The following is a 19104-nucleotide window of genomic DNA, read 5'->3' as shown; positions in this document are numbered from 1 at the left end:
ATTTCCTGAAAGTCCTAATTTCAACCCCCCCCCCAAAACACGATTGTGGAACAATCTGCTAGACGAGCTAGAAAATTGAAATTTGGCAAAATTATATGTCTTACCCTGTAATCGACGGAAAGCTTCCAATATCTTTAAATATTTCATTTTTACCCCGAAAAATGTCGGAATATTGAGGCAATTTTAATGCCGGTGCAGACCTTTGTTTTGAGATATTTCGCGGTTAAACGGTAAGCCGTATCACAAAACGGATGGCACAATCTCAGTTCAATTTGGAGTGATCTACAACTTTTGTCCTATGACGTTTCGTTGTATCTCTATTCTTTATATTTTAGATTTGTCTCTATTTCTCTATTATACCTACATTTTGCTCTTTGTATACGTATAATTCGTAGTTCAAATCACTTATACGAAAGGTAGAATCATCTAATTCTATACGAACATGGCCCACGCAGTTGCAAAAATGGCAGAAATGGGCATGCATATCGGTGCCCACCTGTTTGGTCATTCCAACCGTGGGATTTCTGGTTAGCTTCAGATACCGCCTTCAACAGGGAGTGATGTAAAATTAACCCCTCCAGTGGCGGGTTCTCACAGAGTTCTTATGCCATAAAGGTGAGGTTTCTCAGAGGAAATTAGGTATTTAACTAGCATATGTGCCCGTTCTTCGCACGGGAATTGTTAATTAATTTCACGATTTCTACATGAAGTTACATGTCTGCATTCAAACGTTTAAAACGGCATGTTAAACTGATAATCTTCTACGAACAGACCTCTTAGACCTGTTACACGGCACAACTATCCTTACATCGACTTGTATAAACTCGTGATGACCACAGAGATCCCTTCTACCTTGTCACCCCTTCCACACCGACACATGGTAACTAGCGAATACAGACAAACCACGTGACCACGCACTTTACAAAATCAGTTATGTGTCTAAATAGCTTCCCCACGCGTACAAACGGTTACCAACTAGATGTGTCAGCTTGCCTAATACCACCTGACTTAAATATAGCCTTGGTGGCAAAATATCATGCCAGCTCATCTGCCTAAAATTACTGGTGAAAGTATGACTTTTTCAATTCAACAAATCTCACTTATTTATGTACAGAATAATTACAAACAAAATTCCTGTATCCAACCATTAAATGACATAATATACGTGATACCTAATTAAGTTACAGTATAAATAATGAAAAATCAGAATATAAAATCTAATCTCGATCTAACAAATCGGGTCAATTAATGATAATAAATGCTGAATGAAATCTGTGACCCTGTTGTACGGTTACAATATAGATCGACATATGAAGTATATGCATGTTTACAATATTGCAAACCTTCATTTACAGATTAGTTGCTGCTAAACGATACATCCTATCGACTGTTCCTATGATATTTTCTTCTGGTTCATCTATTTATGGGTGACATTGTGTTTGAAACGTTGAATAGGGAGAAATGTTGGTAAGGTTTTCTCACAGTGCACAGAAAGGTGAGGTTTCTCATAGGAAATTATATACCGAGCTCGATAGCTGCAGTCGCTTACGTGCGGCCAGTATCCAGTATTCGGGTGATCGTGAGTTCGAACCCCACTGTCGGCAGCCCTGAAGATGGTTTTCCGTGGTTTCCCATTTTTACACCAGGCAAATGCTGGGGCTGTACCTTAATTAAGGCCACGGCCGCTTCCTTCCCACTCCTAGCCCCTTCCTCCCTCATCGTCGCCATAAGGCCTGTCCGTGGCGGTGCGACGTAAAGCAAATAACATACATATAACATAAGGAAATTATATATTTAACTAATGTGACAGCTACAAACATAATTACAATGTGCATAATTTTTAGCTTTGTTGTCTGTTTATTTATCTGTTTGTCTATAACTTGAAAACTGCTGGATATATTTCTACCGAAAACCGGTCCGTTAAATATATCTCCCTTATTAATCATCGTATCGAAATGATGCACATGAGAACAAAGGTTTAGAAATTGATTTCCATTAAGGCAGGTAGATTTCCGATAAGTTTGGTTGTGTGTATTTTTCAGGAGAGCCTCAACTTCCATTACGACTACTTTCGCTGGTAGAGAATTCTACGGAGCGGTCGCGGCCCGATGTACTCTACACGGTGTCGTAAAAGTTGCGCCGAGTAAAAGTTGCGCCGTGGTCATTAATCATTCTAGGATCTCATTGGCGAGAAGTCTTGTTTGTCTGAGAATTCCACAGGGAAGTTTCGTGATTCAGAATGTGACAGTGTCCACTCCCTATTTACCCCTTATCAGGGTTTCCCAGCCACGTCACAAATCTCGTCACACACGCATAAAACTATTCGTAATTTCTTATCTGGATCTCGTTGTGCATTGTTTACTTGAAGAACGCGAGCGATGGAGTTCATCGAGTCCACAAAGGGAAGAACAAGCTTAGTTTTACAAGGTTTTTGCTACCGAAAACGAAAGACACATAAAGACAATTCTATTGTATGGCAATGTATTCACGAGAAAACCAAATGTTGTAAGGGGGCAGTAGTGAGCCTAAAATATCAAGTAGTCAGAGTAAAAGAGCATGTGTGTGTTCCGAGCGAAGCTGCCGTAGATGTGCGCTTTGCAGTCTCAAAAGCCAGAAAAAGAGCCAGAGAAGATGCCAACACTTCAATTCCTCAGGTACATAAATTTTGATTATTTCTAACATATTCTAATTGTGAATCGTGCATAAAAGTTTATACTTTTCATGTCACAGAAAGAAATAAAATTAAAAGAAACAATCTTTAAATGTAAACAAATTCATCAAACAAAAAAAACTAATGTTAATTTTTCTATTGTATATTTGGGAACATAAATATATTAATTTTCTCAAACGTTCAAAACGCATAATGTTTGAGTGGGAATAGGAAAAAGTCTGAAGATTGAGATCTGGTGAGTATGGGGGATGTTCAAGTTGCACCACCCCCTTTTTTGCCACGAACTCTTTGACGATATTGGCCGTGTGTGGGCGACCGTTGTCATGGACAAAAAACCATGAACCTTGTTGTGCGTACTGGGGTCGCACCCTGCGTAGACGTTTAGTGAAACGGGTCAAAATATACCGTGCAGCATTCAACGTCGTTCCCTCAGGTAGAAATTCCTTGTGGATAATGCGTTGACTATCGAAAAAGGCGATGAGCACCGTTTTGAAGCTCGACTTTTCGGCTCTGACATTTTGCCGACGAGGGGATCCCGGAGAACGCCATTCCATGCTTTTCCGTTTCGTTTTAGGGTCGTACCTGAGACACCAGGTTTCATCCTCAATGGCAATACAGTTCAAGAAATTTGGTGTCCCATCCGCCGTTTCGACAAAAACCTGTGAAGCCTTTATACGTGTCTGCTTCTGACGTTCCGTCAAGTGATGTGGCACAGGACGAGAACACGTTTTCCACTTTCCTATCTTCTGGGTAACGATTTGTCACACGGATTCACGGTTAATCTGCAGTTCATCCGCTTTCATGCGCACAGTTAATCGCCGATCGCTCGTGATTAATGTCCTCACCTGCTCAGAGTTTTCGTCACTGACGGCTGTCACCGGTCTTTCGCTACGGGGGTTGTCAGAAACACTTTCCCGGCCTCCTTGTAAACGGGCGAACCACTCGTACACGCACTTCAAGCACAGTGCTTGATCTTCATAAACACGTATCAGCATCGCATGTGTTTCTTTCGGTGTCTTGCCAAGCTTAAAACAAAACTGCACATTGATGTTTTGGTCGTTGATGTTCCAGTTCGCAGTTCAGAACCAATGCACTAAACACGCACTGTGTCAAACAGGTCTTATGTGGCACACACACGATGCTCAACTGAACAACGTTGGGAGCAGGTGGTCAAAACCTGCTGGTACGCAGCGTTGTGTGTCGCCAGTGTTGCCGGATCGACCGTCCTGACTTCATTCACCGAAATTTATTGTCATAGGTTGTAAAATAATGTTTGTATGTTTAGGAAAGTTATATATTATATTATTTTACAAAATCAGTGCTTCTTTGCTGAATTAGAGCAGAATATTTAATTATTGTACCGATATGCAGTCGTTTTCTTATCTGTAGTAGTCAGAGCTGCTGGTCATTTTTCGTTTATTACTTGTCGCCATCGGTTCTCTCCGATAGTGTTTTGAATTGTTGTTTCTCGAGCTAGAAGGTATACGTTTAGTGTTGTCACTAAATATTTAGATACTGTAATGCACTCCGCCACCGGTGGATAGACGAAGTAGTAGCATTTCTAATACTGCTGGGTATTATTACTGAACATTTACGTGTATAACAATATATACGCTTCTTTGACATCGACTTCATTAATTTTATATGACTATATTTGTCAGGAAAGACACAGTCTTCTCAATAAAATGCTTGATCTGTTTTACCAGAGAATAGAAAATTCTGATGAACGTTTATGTTATGATACTTTCCACCTGCAGCTGATGTTGTTACTAGTATGACCACTTACTGATACCTGTATCTATATAAATAAAGTTTTAGGGAGTGTGCTGTCTGTAATTTAGTTTGTTTTGCCAATTTTTTAGATATTTATCCGATTTAGGTCAAGTCAAGAGCGTATCAGTGGTTTTTAGCTTTCGTGTTTGTTTGTCTGTCTGTCTACTTGTCTGTCTGCTCCACTATCACGGCAAAACGGCTGGATAAATCTCGACCAAACTTCATACATAGAGTATACTCATCCAGGAAAAGGTTTAGGTATGAAAATTAATTTAAAATAACGGAATAAAGTGGGGATTTATAGGGAAATTACAACAGTTTACTTCCATTTTCTCGTATGCTATTGATTTACTGCAAAATCCGTGGACTACATGTGCAACGTCCCTTCCTTTTAAACATCTTTTGTTATGAGTGTAATTTCGCTTACTCTTCAATAATGGAGAAAATTACTACTTTCTGCGGTTTTCATGCTCTGGATTGAGTGGCAGACAGACGGAAAACGAACCTAACGGTTAACATGGCAACGTCTTTGGCTGCTTGCCAGCAGGGAAGTAACATATACTAATGTTATTTTCGTCAACATTCCTGTAAATTCTAGGTTGTTCCTTGTGTAGAAGGCGAGAGAAACGTCAAGCTGCCATTCTGCGCTATATTTGCAGAATACCGTTGGAGGTTACAATCGTTTTCGAATAGCTCTAAAGGATCTGTTATATTTGAACTGTAACGCGGAGTGTAGCCCGTGATTTCGTTTTCCGTCTGTCGGCCACTCAATCCAGAGCATGAAAACCGCAGAAAGTAGTAATTTTCTCCATTATTTGAAGAGTAAGCGAAATTACACTCATAACAAAAGATGTTTAAAAGGAAGGGACGTGGCATTTGCTATAACTTACATTTTACTGCATTTCTCTTCTACTTCTCTTTTGCGCTTTAATTTATTGCCTCTGTCTTGCGTCTTTAGGCTTAAGAAATAACACAACAAGACATCATCTTATCTGTTTATCTAAGAATCCTTGGGCATAAATTTCTTCTCTCTTACTGCCTGCTTATAACCGTAACTCTTTATCAGCACAATTTAGTGAGGGACATTTTATTTTACAATACATCAACTTAGTATTTACCTATTTGTCCTATCCAGCTGTCGTCAGTTATAACCCGATTTTCTATTAATTTCAATTTTCTTAGCTGTAATACTTATTTCATTAATTATTTCGTATGTATGCGAGTGCTAATCCAGAAACCTAGACACTCTTTCCTTTGAGGAAAAATTAGAATCTCTTCAAATGTATAACATATTGGCCCAAAAACACATCGAAATATGGAGACAATTTCAATGACAGTGTAGACCTTCGTTTTGGGGTAATTGGTGCCTGAACGGTAAGTCATGTCACAAAACAGAAAACACACTCGCGTTTCAATTAGGAGAGATCTACAACTTTGGTCCTATGATTTATTATCGGATAGATATATCGGCTGGATAGATCTCGACCAAACTTCCTATATAGAGTATACTCATCCAGAAGAAGGTTTATATATGCAAATTATTTAAAAATCACTGAATAAAATGGGGCTTTATAGGGAAACCACAACAGTTTACTTCCATTTTCTCGTATGCTATTGATTTACTGCAAAATCCCGTGTATGTTAGATAGAGTTTCATTTCTCAATTTTAAGTTAATTTGTACTTTTTACACGCATATATTATCGTTTGGCACACTTAGAGGAAAGATAGAATCATTAAATTCGGTACGCACATTGACACGACCAGTAGTCATACGTCAGCAAATTTCATGATACCAGCTGCCACATAGGTATCCGAAAAATAAAGTAATGTGTGGAAACTGTATCCACATTTCATCCCATTTAATGTTTCTATCTCACTCTGACCCATAAATGCGCTATAAGACATACGACAAATGATCATAAGACCTACCATGTAGAAAAGTAAAAGAGGCGTCTTATGACGGAATCCCTTTGTTGATATGACGTATCGTTGAAAAGCAGTAAATTTCGAAATAAAGGTCCGCACTTATAAACGTGCCCATGCTTATCTACATAAATAAAGTTGTAGGGGATCCACTGTCAGTAATTTCGTTTGTTTTTTCAAATTTTTCAGATAAATATCCGATTTAGGTCAAGTCAAGACCGTTTTAGCTCTCGTGTCTGTTTGTCCGTCTGTCTGTTCGTCCGTCTGTTCCACCATCATGTTGAAAGAATTGGAGAGATCTCGACCAACATTCGTATATGGAGTATACTCTTCCACTCAATAGAATTGGGCTTTATAGGGAAACCACAACAGTTGTATTCCATTTTGATTCTTTGTAAAATCCGTGGACTACATGTGAAATGTCCCTTTTTAAACAACTTTTGTTATGAGCATAATTTCATTTACTCTCCAAATTACGGAAAAAATTACTACACTCTGCGAGTTTCATGCTCTGTATTGAGTGGCCGGCAGACCGACAATGAACCTACCGGTTACTATGGCAACGTCTCTGGCTGCTTGCCTGTAGGGAAGTAAGATAGACTGATGCCATTTTCATCAACGTTCCTGTAAACTCGTGGTTGTTCCTTGCGTACAAGGGAAGAGAGACGTCATGATGCCATTCTGCGTGATATTTGCGGAATACCATTGGAGGTTACAATCGGATTCAAATAGCTCTAAAAGGACTGTTAATATTTGTTTGAAGAGTACCGCGGAGTGTAGCCCAGGATTTCACACCGTATGGTGTTTTTTGGCATTTGCTATACATTTTACTGTATTTCTCTTCTAATTATGTTTTCCTCTTTAATTTCTTGCCTCTGCCTTGTATCTTTGGGCGTAAGTAATAACACCACAAGGCATTCTCTTATCTGTTTACCTAAGAATCCTTGCGCCTACAGTAAATTTCTCCTCTGTTACCGCCTTCTTATTTCCGTAACTCATATCATCACAATTTAACGAAAGACATTTCATTTTACAATACATTCAGTTGGTATATAAATAGTTGTCCCATCCGGTTTCCCTCACTTATAATCCTATTTTCTATTAATTTCAACTTTCTTTACTGTATTACGTTCTTCCTTAATTACTTTGTATGTATGCGAGTGCTAATACCGAAACCTGGACACTATTTCCTTTGAGGAAAAATTCCAAGCTCTTCAAATTTATAACTTTTTGGCCCCGAAACATATCGAAATACGGAGGCGATTTCAATGACGGGCGGACGTTCGTTTCGTGATTACTGGTTTCTAAACGGTTAGTCATTTCACAAAGCGGATTACACAATCGTGTTTCAATTTGGAGTGATCTACAACTTTGGTCCTATGCCTTATTGCCGTATCTCGATTCTTTATATTTTAGATGGCACAGCATTTTTTCTATTTCAATCAAATCTCTCCAACTCGATTGTGTCTGGCATGTCTTTATAATGAAAACCCTTCATCTCCGTTGTGAATATTAGTTGGCAGGTGAGAAACTCCCGAACACGGTTGTGAATGGCGGTAGGAAATGTGGCTTCCATTATCATAAAAATTCCACCAACGTACACCTTACATCGTAAAAGAACGTATGGGGTCCTACCCGCTTCGTTAGTCGGATAGCGCTAAGAGACATGCAATTTAATATAATCTTACTGACTGCGTGTACAGTAACGTAGCGAAGCACGGGTACATTTGCATGTTTTTGGAGATAAGGCCCTATTTTATACTGTCCGTTCAGGAAGTTATCAAGGTAATTTGCAAGGGAAAGGAGGTTCTCAATGTGAAGGGAATAGAAAAATAGTTACACAAAGTTTTTATCCTGTATATAATTGCGTGCATTTGACAAGCAAAGACACTTCTTCATCAGCAGCAGTACTTGGACACCCTCACCAGCAATTCCTGTGTAAGTATCACAAGATGAATCAGAGGGAACAACAACAGTATCAAAATGTTTCGCTAAAGAAGGATGATACCGTAAGATACATTTAAATTTGTTCTAACCTCAGCGGAATATAAATTTTGTGTTCCGCCAGTGCCATTACAAGCATTAAGTAATACACGGCTTATAGCAACATATTACTTTCGGTTTCCGGAGACGCCGAGTTGTCGAGATTTTGTCCCGCAGGAGTTCTTTTACATGCTAGTAAATCTACCGACACGAGGCTGATGATGTATTTCAGTAATCGAAAGTAGAGTACCTGAAATGGAGTACAGTAATTGGTGGTAGAAAATAAATCTAAAATACACATCAATAATAATGTTATTTATTTTACATCGTACTAACTACATTTACGGTTTTCTGATACGCCAAGGCACTAGAATTTTGTCCTGTAGGAGTTCCAAACGTGCCAGTAAACCTACGGATACGAGGCAGACGTAGTTGAGCCACTTCAATACGGAGGTTATTCTCAAAATTTACCTGAAAACATAGGAAGTGGTAAGTTTGAATATCAGAATCATATTTTACATCGAAATATTATTTTAAGCTATTGTACATTTTTTACCTCTAACACAAAGACATAGCTCCTAAACAGTTTATTCTAAAATTATGATTTATTCACCTAAAATTAAGTCTTGGGAAGCTCTTTCAGATGAGGGTCTGTATGGGAAGTGTCAGTTTATTTTCAAAATTAATCTCAAACTGTAGAAATTTGTAAGTTTGAACACCAGATTCATATTTTACATCGACATTTCATTATTTTAAGCTATTGCAAACGTTCTGCCCCTAACACAAAACTAGTCATAGCTCCTAAACTGTTTATCCTAAAATTATGATTCCTTCGCCTAAAATGAAGTGTCGGGATGCTCTTTTAGATGAGGGGGTGAGAGGGGGCGTAAAGGGGATAAAAACAGTTTAAAAAAATATACACCTTGAAACGTAAGATATGGTGTGATTTAACCTTAGAATCATGTTTAAATTTTGTCAATTTTCAACCCTTAACACAAAAATAACTATAGCTCCTAAACCGTTTATTTTAAAATGATGTCTCGGGATGCTCTTTTAGACGAGGGGGTTGAAAGGTGGGTGTAAAGAGGATGAAAACAAGTCCCCCCCCTACTAAAATACATCTCAGTACGTAAGAAATGATGTGATTTAACCCTCGAATTGTGTTTGAAACGAAAAGCTGATTTATCCTTAAATTATCATTCCTTCACCTAAAATTAAGTCTCGGCATGCTCTTTTAGATGAAGAGGTGAGTGGTGGGTGTTATGCTGAACAGGGTCTTTATGGGAGATGGGGAGATTAGTAGGGGTAGGTAAGGAAGGGGGAAGGATGTGGCCGTGGCCTTAATTTAGGTACCATCCCGGCATTTGCCTTGAGTAGAAGTGGGAAACCACGGAAAACCACTTCGAGGATGGCTGAGATGGGAATCGAACCCTCCTCTAATCAGTTGACCTCCCGAGGCTGAGTAGACCCTGTTCCAGCCGTCGAACCGCTTTTTAAATTCCGTGCCAGAGCCAAAAATCGAACCCGGGTTTTCGGGGGTGACAGCTAATCACACTAACTACTACACCACAGAGGAGCATTATATTATTATTATTATTATTATTATTATTATTATTATTATTATTATTATTATTATTATTATTATTATTATTTATTACTTTGTTTCGACTTATAACGGATCACATAAAGCAAATTATGTGTTGTTGTTATTTTTCTTGTCTTCCAGAATTCTTTCATCATGTCGCTATGTTAAGCTCGACGTTCGTCAGTCCATTTTCCCCCAGATCTGCTGGGGTTATCTTCTGAAGCAACTTCCCAAGTGTAGATCTTATGTCTGAAAGTTTTGCGGTCTTCGATATCTGTAGGTGTGATTTTGGCGTTACTGAGATCATTCTGGACTTGTTTGATCCAAACCGTTGTCGTCTTTAATGTTTGTGAGGACATCAATATTTTCTTTGTTAGTCGGTTGTCATCTAGCCTCATAATGTGTCCATAAAATTTCAATCGTCGTTTATGGAAATCTGTTTCAATGTTTCAGTATATTTATGTGATTTTGTGCGATTGTAGACTATATCCTTCATCTGTAAGTTTAGGGCCAAGGATTTTTCGGATTATTTTCCTTTCAGCTTTCTTGATATTTTCTAGATCCCCTTATAAATGAGGTTTAAGGTCTCACTGGCATAGACTGTTTCAGGTTTGACGACCGTCGTGTAATGTCGAATTTTTGCGTTAATGCGCATGCATTTTATGTCGTAGGGGTTTGCGGTTTTCCCATATGCTTTCCGCATTTTGAATTCACTTGCTTTTTATACTATTCATTCTGTACCTGTAGGTTCAATGATTTCACCTAAATATTTGAAATGATTAACCTTGTTTATTGTGCCGTGTTTTGTTACCAAAGTTTGGGGTTCAATGTGTTTTGTAGCCATGAATGCACTTTTTGTGAAGGATATTTGTAAACCACCTTTACCAGAACATTCTTTGGGGACTTCAATCGGGTGAATTGCCGTCTGTGCATCTCCGGAGAGGATTGGTAAATCATCTGCAAAAGGCTAAGCAAGTAAACCAAACCAAACCCCATGGCACTACAGCCCTTGAAGGGCCTTGGCCTACCAAGCGACCGCTGCTCAGCCCGAAGGCCTGCAGATTACGAGGTGTCGTGTGGTCAGCACGACGATTCCTCTCGGCCGTTATTCTTGGCTTTCTAGACCGGGGCCGCTATCTCACCGTCAGATAGCTCCTCAATTCTAATCACGTAGGCTGAGTTGACCTCGATCCAGCCCTCAGGTCCAGGTAAAAATCCCTGACCTGGCCGGGAATCGAACCCTGGGCGTCCGGGTAAGAGGCAGGCACGCTACCCCTACACCACGGGGCCGGCCTAAGCAAGTAACGTTTATTTTATTCTGTTTTCTTTCTAACATGACGGGTTTCCAGATGTTGCGGCTTTTCAGTTCTTATTTTCCCATTCTTTGATGACCTTATCAAGAATGATGTTGAACAGCAACGGAGGAAGTCTCCCTGACGGACACCGGTTTTTATGGGAAAAGGATGAGAGATCTCTCCAATGAATTTGACTTTGGAAATTGTGTCGGTTAGAGTTCGTTGGATGAGTCGTCTTGTCTTCGGATCGAGATTCTTTTCTTCGACTATATTAAAAAGAGATTGTCGATCAATGGAGTCATAAGCCTTCCGGAAGTCAACAAATGTACAGATGGTTGGGAGGTTTCGTGTGGCGTGAAGTTTCAAGGTGGATTTCAGATTGAAATTTGTTTGACGGCTGATCTGAAGCTAGCTTGATATTCACCGATGAAGGGCTCGAGTTGTTCTTGTGTACGTTGTAGAAGACAGGCGGAGAGGATTTTATAAGCGATGGGTAAGATGGAAATTCCTCTATAGTTATTTATATCAGATTTATCTCCCTTTTTTGTGGAGTGGGTGGATGAGTGCACATTTCCATTCGTCCGGTAGTTTTTCACTTCGCCAAATGCCTTGAGTGATCTGTGTGATTTCCTGAAGTGATCGTGATCCTAAAATTTTCAATAGTTCTGCGATGATTCCGTCTTCTCCTGATGTCTTTCCGTTCTTGAGTCTTTTTTGGTGTGGTGATGAATTTATCCTTCCATTGGTGGTTTGGTTTCGGGTCCTATGTGTTCTGGGACTGTGTGTATGAGTCTCTCAGGTGGTTCAGGAAAATTGAGGAGGTCAGAAAAATAGCACGCTAGTTCTTCACAGTTTTCTTTGTTAATGAATGCTAGACTTCCGTCTGGCTTCTTGAAGGTCAAATTTTGCGGTACGCAACCTTTAATTCTGTTCATGAAAGTTTTATACAAAACTCGACTGTTGTGATATCTGAAGTCATCCTTGATTGATTGAAGTTGCTCAGTTATATAATTACGTTTAGTTGTCCTGATAGTTCTGGTTGCCTGTTTGCGGACGTCGAGAATGTGTTGTAGGGTTTCTGGAGATTTGTGGCTACTGTATTTTTGAAATGCGATTCGGCGATCAATAATAACCTGATCACAGTTGGAATCCCACCAGGGTTGTTTTGGTTTCTGTTTTAGTGGAATCAGTTCTCTGACTTTTCTGATAATTTTTATGGAGTAGTCCGTCTTGAATTTTGGGATGTATTTTTTTGATGGATTCTCTTCGGCGAAAATTTCGGTTTGATTCTTGTAAGGTAATGATCCGAATCAATGTTTGCCTTTCTTCCGACTTGAACATCATGGATGGTTCTGTAATGGGCATGGGAGATGGCAAAATGACCAATCTGGTATTCACCGAGATGTTGAATGGGAGATCGCCAAGTTTTCTGTTTGTGTGCAGACTTCCTGAAATGGGTAGACGTAACTTTGAGGTTAAATTGATGACAAATGTCTAACAATCGTGTGCCGTTGGTGTTCGTGTTTTTGTGTGCGGAATTTTTACCGATGATTTTTCGATATACTTTTTCTTTGCCAAGTTGAGCATTGAAATCTCCCATCAGGATTTTCACGTAATCTCAATGAATGTTACTCATAATTTTTTGTAGTTTTTCCAAAATTTTTCACAATTTTCAAGATTTTTCTTATTGTCAATATTAGTGGGTGCATGAGCATTGTCAAGTGTGTATTTCTTGTTGGCGCACTGGATGCGCACAGTCATAATTCGATCGTTAACGGGTGTGACTTCTTTGACGGAGTTAATGATGGATTTGTGGACAAGAAAAACCATTCCGAAGATTGGTGTACCTTTCGCAATTCTCTGTAATGTTTTGCTCTTGAAAATGCGGTAATTTCCAATGTCCATAGTTTCGTTGTCAGTCATCCTAGTTTCTTGATGATGATGTCGTATGGCTTTGAGTGCCGGGATATCCCAGGACGGGTTCGGCTCGCCAGGTGCAGGTCTCTCTATTTGACTCCCGTAGGCGACCTGCGCGTCGTGATGAGGATGAAGACAACACATACACCCAGCCCCCGTGCCATTGGCATCAACCAATTAAGGTTAAAATCCCCGACCCGGCCGGGTATCGAACCCGGGACCCTCTGAACCGAAGGCCAGTACGCTGACCGTTCAGCCAACGAGTCGGACATCCTAGTTTCTTGAAGAGCAAGAATGATAATTTTTTTTTGTCAATTTCTTGTGTGAGATTGTGTAATTTTCCTGTTCGAATTAGGGTATTGATGTTTAGTGTTCAATGAATGTTTTCTGTTTGTATGGAAGGTGACCAGAGATCTTCGACACTCTCAGCTGTGCTTGCCTGGACTCTACAGAATCCGAAAGTCCAGTTGCCGTCTGTTGACGGGTGGATTGTGTACCACCTGGGGTAGAGTTGTGTTTGCTTGCACAGTCCATGTTTGCTTGTACTTGACTGGTTTGGCCTGGTGACTACCAGAACCAGATATGATCAGAGGTTGTTGAGGCCTTTGGAACATGGTATTTCCAGCCGAGCACACTGAGCTAACAGACGCTGACCATTAGCGGCTGGATACCACTACAGACGCTAATGGATTTAAGTTGCATCAAAGGTAGTTATTCCACCATCTTCCGCGTTGGGAATTATATTCCTCTTCCGCCGTTGTAGCTGTTGACTATCTTTGTACTTCCCCCAAAACTGATCAGCTAGCCGACCTGATTTACCGCTGGGATTGATTACCCAACCTTCCACTATATTCCTCGGATTAACAGGGACACTCTCATAGGTTACATGTTGGAATGGAATAATAATAATATACGACGAAAAATGTCCTATAAAATCTCCACTACAGTGCAAATCTTGGTCTTGATTAAGATCCACTACAATAAAATATAATAGAACATTGACCACATGAATGCGGATGAAAGCATTATAAAACCATTACGTCCATTATAATGGCACCGTGAAGAATAAATTCCATGACCTATGCAACGCTGGTTAGTGCATATAGAGTGCCTGCCTTCTTCATGGTTATCATGGCAGGGATGGCAAAATAAATCAAGATGGCTGACAATTAAGGCAAAGATGGTATATACGTAAACCGAATGTCACGAGTTCCTCTCTAAGTAGTGTTATCTATGGACTCTTGGCAAAACAAAGTGGCTGACACTCAGGGCACACACGACGCAAAATATTTGTACAAAAAAAAAAACCCAAAACAAACGAAATAATCCCAGATCCACCAGATAACATCAACATACACCCAACACATGCCACATCGTCACAAACAGTGCCAGGAAGCCACAAATGAAGTACAGTTCCCATCCACAAACGGAGATACGATGCACCAACTCTACAGCGATTGTCTGCCTCCGCAGTTATATTATTATTATTATTATTATTATTATTATTATTATTATTATTATTAATCCTTGAGGATTTATTGTAGGTTATTGTAGGTTAAGTGTTTAAATCTCGCACTTCTGAAGGACGAAGGTGCAAAATAATTTCTAGACCAAACGTGTGACCACTGTGTTGAAAATCGTATAGTAAAGAGTGTGGTGTAGTGGTTAGTGTGATTAGGTGCCACTCCCGGAGGCCCGGGTTCGTTTACCGGCTCTGCCACGAGATTTGAAAAATTGTACGAGGGCTGGAACAGGGTCACCTCAGCCTCGGGAGGTAAACTGAGAAGAGGGTTTTCGATTCCCTCCTCAGCCATCATCGAAGTGGTTTATCCTGGTTTTCCACTTCTCCTCCAGGCAAATGCCGGGATGGTACCTAACTTAAGGCCACGGCCGCTTCCTTCCCACTTCCTTGTCTATCGATTCCAATCTTCCCATCCCCCACAAGGACCCTGTTCAGCATTGCATGTGAGGCCGCCTGGGCGAGGTGCTGGCCCTCCTTCCCTCGACCCAAAGTCTCACGCTCCAAGACACTCCAAGACACTCGATGAATCACTCGATGAGTCCGAGTGAAAACCAACCCTGGAGGGAAAACAGATTAAGAAAGGAAGAAAGAAGGAATGAAAGAAAGAAAAATAAAGGAGAAATGAATCGGTTGTTTGAGAAAGAAATAGTACAAGTCCAGATTTTGTTCATTTTGAGTTACGAGCACAATTGCGTATTCCAAACAAAAATGCTTCATATTACACAGAAATGACACAAGTCCAATGATTCCTTATCCTATTAGAGCAATTCAAAAATAATAACACAAGTCCAGGACTAACTGTTAGAAAAATATGGAAAATGATGTAGAGTGTAAACATCTGCGTCTATGCCTGGAAATGTTAGCAGTAAACAATTAATGCGGTGTTGCAATTGTTTGCTTTATGCTTGAGGATTTTGAAACACAGATCGTTATAATATTTAGATTATCTTAAAAATGTATATAAAGCTCCTAGGATTGTTAAGTTGGTTTCTTTTAAGGTATCCAGCAGATATTATTGACATTAAAAGTCTTAAAATTATAAATGATGCAAATTATTTTCATTGTTTTAGAAACAGCACAAGTCCAAAGTTAAAATTGGCAATGCAACAAAAACCTTCAAGTGAAAGTTTCTTGGAGTAGTCTGTAGTCTGGAGATATTATTTGGAAAGTTGTTGCAGTCATCGTCATCGTCATCATCATCATCATCATCATCATCATCATCATCATCATCATCATCATCATCATCTTTATTATACCGAGCTCGATAGCTTCAGTCGCTTAAGTGCGGCCAGTACCCAGTATTCGGGAGATAGCAGGTTCGTACCCCACTGTCGGCAGCCCTGAAAATGGTTTTCCGTGGTTTCCCATTTTCCCACCATGCAAATGCTGTGGCTGTACGTTAATTAAGGCCACGGCCGCTTCCTACCCACTCCTAGCCCTTCCTTGTCCCATCGTCGCTATAAGACCTATCTGTGTCGGTGCGACGTAAAACAACTAGCAAAAAAGTATCTTTATTATCCGCCAATTCAATCATTATATGATATGGCCTCAAAAGGCTGTGAGCAAGGTAATTATGTAGTGGTTACATCAGACTTTTCGGCCTTGGGTAATTCTCTGCCAATCAATTCCATTAGATCCCCCAGTATTTCCACCAGTAGTTCTCCCAGTAGTTCTCCTAGTAGTTCTCCCATTAGTAATTTTAGTAGGTCCCCTAGTAGTTCTGGTAATTCTTCTTGTATTACTATCCCAGTAGTTCCCCTAGTAATCTCCTAATAGATATCCCAGCAGTATTCTTAGTATTTCTCTCAGTAGTTCCCCTAGTACTTTTCCTAGTAGTTTTCCCAGTAGTACCCTCAGTAATTCTCCCAGCAGTTCTCCGAGTAGTTCTCCTAGTTTCCCAGTAGTTCTCCTAGTACTTCTCCTGGTAGTTCTCTCAGTAGTTCACCTAATAGATCTCCCAGTAGTTACCCTAGTAGTTCTCCTAGTATTACTGTTGGTACTTCTCCAAGTAGTTCTCCTAGAAGTTCTCCCAGTAGTACACTTTGTAGGTCTCCTAGTAGTTCTCCTAGTGGTTCTCGTAGTATTTCCCCCAGTAGTTCTCCTAGTAGATCTCCTAGTGGTTCCCCTAGTAGTTCTCCAAATATTACTCTTAGTAATTCTCCCAGTAGTTCTCTCAATAGTTATCCTAGTTGTCCTCCTAGTAGTTCTACTAGTATTACTCTTTGTACTTTTCCCCACTAGTTCTCCCAGTAGTTTGCTAGTAGTTCGTAGTACTACTCCTAGTGGTTCTTCTACTAGTTCACCCCATAGTTCTCCTAGTATTACTTTTAGTATTTCTCCCACTCCTAGCAATTCTCCTAGTAATTCTCCCAGTAGTAACCGTCGTAGGTCTTATAGTAGCTCTACTAGTAGTTCTCCTAGTAGTTCACCTCGTAGTTCTCCTAGTATTACTCGTAATAATTCTCCTAGCAGTTCCCCCAGTAGTTCTCCTAATAGTACACCTAGTAGATCTTCTAGTAATTCTCCCAAGAGTACCCTTAGTAAGTCCCCTAGTAGTTCTCCTGTTAGTTCTCCCAGTAATTCCCCTCGTAGTTCTCCCAGTAGTTCTCCTACTAGTTCTCTAAGCAGTTCTCCTAGTAGTACGCTTAGTAGGTCTCCTAGTATTACTCTTAGTATTTCTCCCTGTAGTTCATCCAGTAGTTCTCCAAGTAGTTCTCCCAGTAGTTCTCCCAGTAGTTCTGCTAGAAGTTTACCCAGTAGTGCTGCTAGTAGTTCTCATAGTAGTTTTCGCAGTAGTACCCTTAGTACTTCTCTTACTAGTTCTTCCAGTATTTCTCCTAGGACTTCTCCCAGTAGTTCACTTAATACTTCTCCCAGTACTTATTGCAGTAGTTCTCCCAGTAATTCTCCTAGTAGATCGTGTGTTCTTCTAGTAGTACTTTTAGTAGTTCTCCCAGTAATTCTGCTAGTATTTCTCCCAGTAGTTCTCCTAGTTGTTCTCCCAGTAGTTCACTTAGTACTTCTCCTTGTAGTTCTCCCATTAGTCCACCTAGTACTTCTCCTATAGTTCTCCTGATACTTCTCCTAGTAGTTCACTCAGTACTTCTAGTACTTCTCCCCATTAGTTCTCCCAGTAGTTCTAGTATTTTCCCAGTAGTTCTTCTAGTAGTATTACCAGTAGTTCTCCCAGTAGTTCTCCTAGCATTTCTCCTAGTACTGTAGTTATCCCAGTAATTATTGCAGTAGTTCTATAAGTAGATCTTCTAGTATTTCACTTAGTACTTGTAGTATTTCTCCCAATAGTTGTCCCAGTAGTTCTCCCATTAGTTATCCAAGGTCTTCTAGTACTTTTCCTGGTAGTTCTCTCAGTAGTTCTGCCAGTAATTCTCGTAGTACTTCTGCCAGCAGTTCTCGTAGTGGTTATCCCAGTAGTTCTAGTAGTTCTCCTACTGCTTCTCCTAGTAGTTCTCCCAGTAGTTCTCCTAGTACTTCTCCTAGTAGTTCTCCCAGTAGTTCTCTATTGGTTCTCTCAGTAGTTCTACTAGTAGTTCTGCCAGACGTTCTCGCACTACTTCTCAAACTAGTTCTCCTATTAGTTCTCTCAGTAGTTCTCCTAGTAGTTCGCTTAGTACTTCTCCTTCTAGTTCTCCCAGTAGTTCTCCAAGTAATTCTCCTAGTAGTTCTCCCAGTAAAAATCCCATTAGTTCAGTAAGTACTTCTTCTAGTAGTTCACTTAGTACTTCTAATATTTTCCCCAATATTTCTCCCAGTAGTTCTCCTAGTAATTCTCTTAGTAGCTCTCCCAGTAGTTCTCCCAGTATTTCTCCTAGTAGTTCTCACAGTAATTCTCCTATTAATTCTTTAAGTCGTTCTCCCAGTAGTTCTGCCAGCAGTTCTCGTAGTAGTTATCCTAGTAGTTCTAGAAGTTCTCTCAGGGCATTTCCTAGTAGCTCTCCCGGTAGTTCTCCCAGTACTTCTCCTAGTATTTCTCACAGTAATTCTCCTATTACTTCTCTCAGTATTTCTCCTAGCAGTTCTGCTAGTAGTTCTCGCAGTAGTTCTCCCACTAGTTCTCCTACTAGCTCTGTCAGTAGTTCTCTTAGTAGTTCGCTTAGTACTTCTCCTACTTGTTCTCCCTGTATTTCTCCCCATTGTTCTCGAAATAGTTATCCTAGTAGTTCTCCGAGTAGTTCTCCTAGTACTTATTCTAGTAATTCTCCCAGTAGTTCTCCTATAATTTCTCTCAGTAGTTCTCCTGGTAGTTTTCCTAATAGTTATGCCAGTAGTTCTACTACTTCTCCTAGTAGTTCTCCCAGTAGTTCTCCTAGTACTTCTACTAGTAGTTCTCTTAGTACTTGTGCTAGTAGTTCTCCCAGTAGTTCACTTAGTACTTCTCCTTGCAGTACTCCCAGTACTTCTCTCAGTAGTTCTCGT

This window comes from Anabrus simplex, chromosome 3 (genome assembly GCF_040414725.1).
Source record: "Anabrus simplex isolate iqAnaSimp1 chromosome 3, ASM4041472v1, whole genome shotgun sequence".
NCBI classification, from domain to species: domain Eukaryota; kingdom Metazoa; phylum Arthropoda; class Insecta; order Orthoptera; family Tettigoniidae; genus Anabrus; species Anabrus simplex.
Note: the sequence above shows the minus strand (reverse complement) of the source record.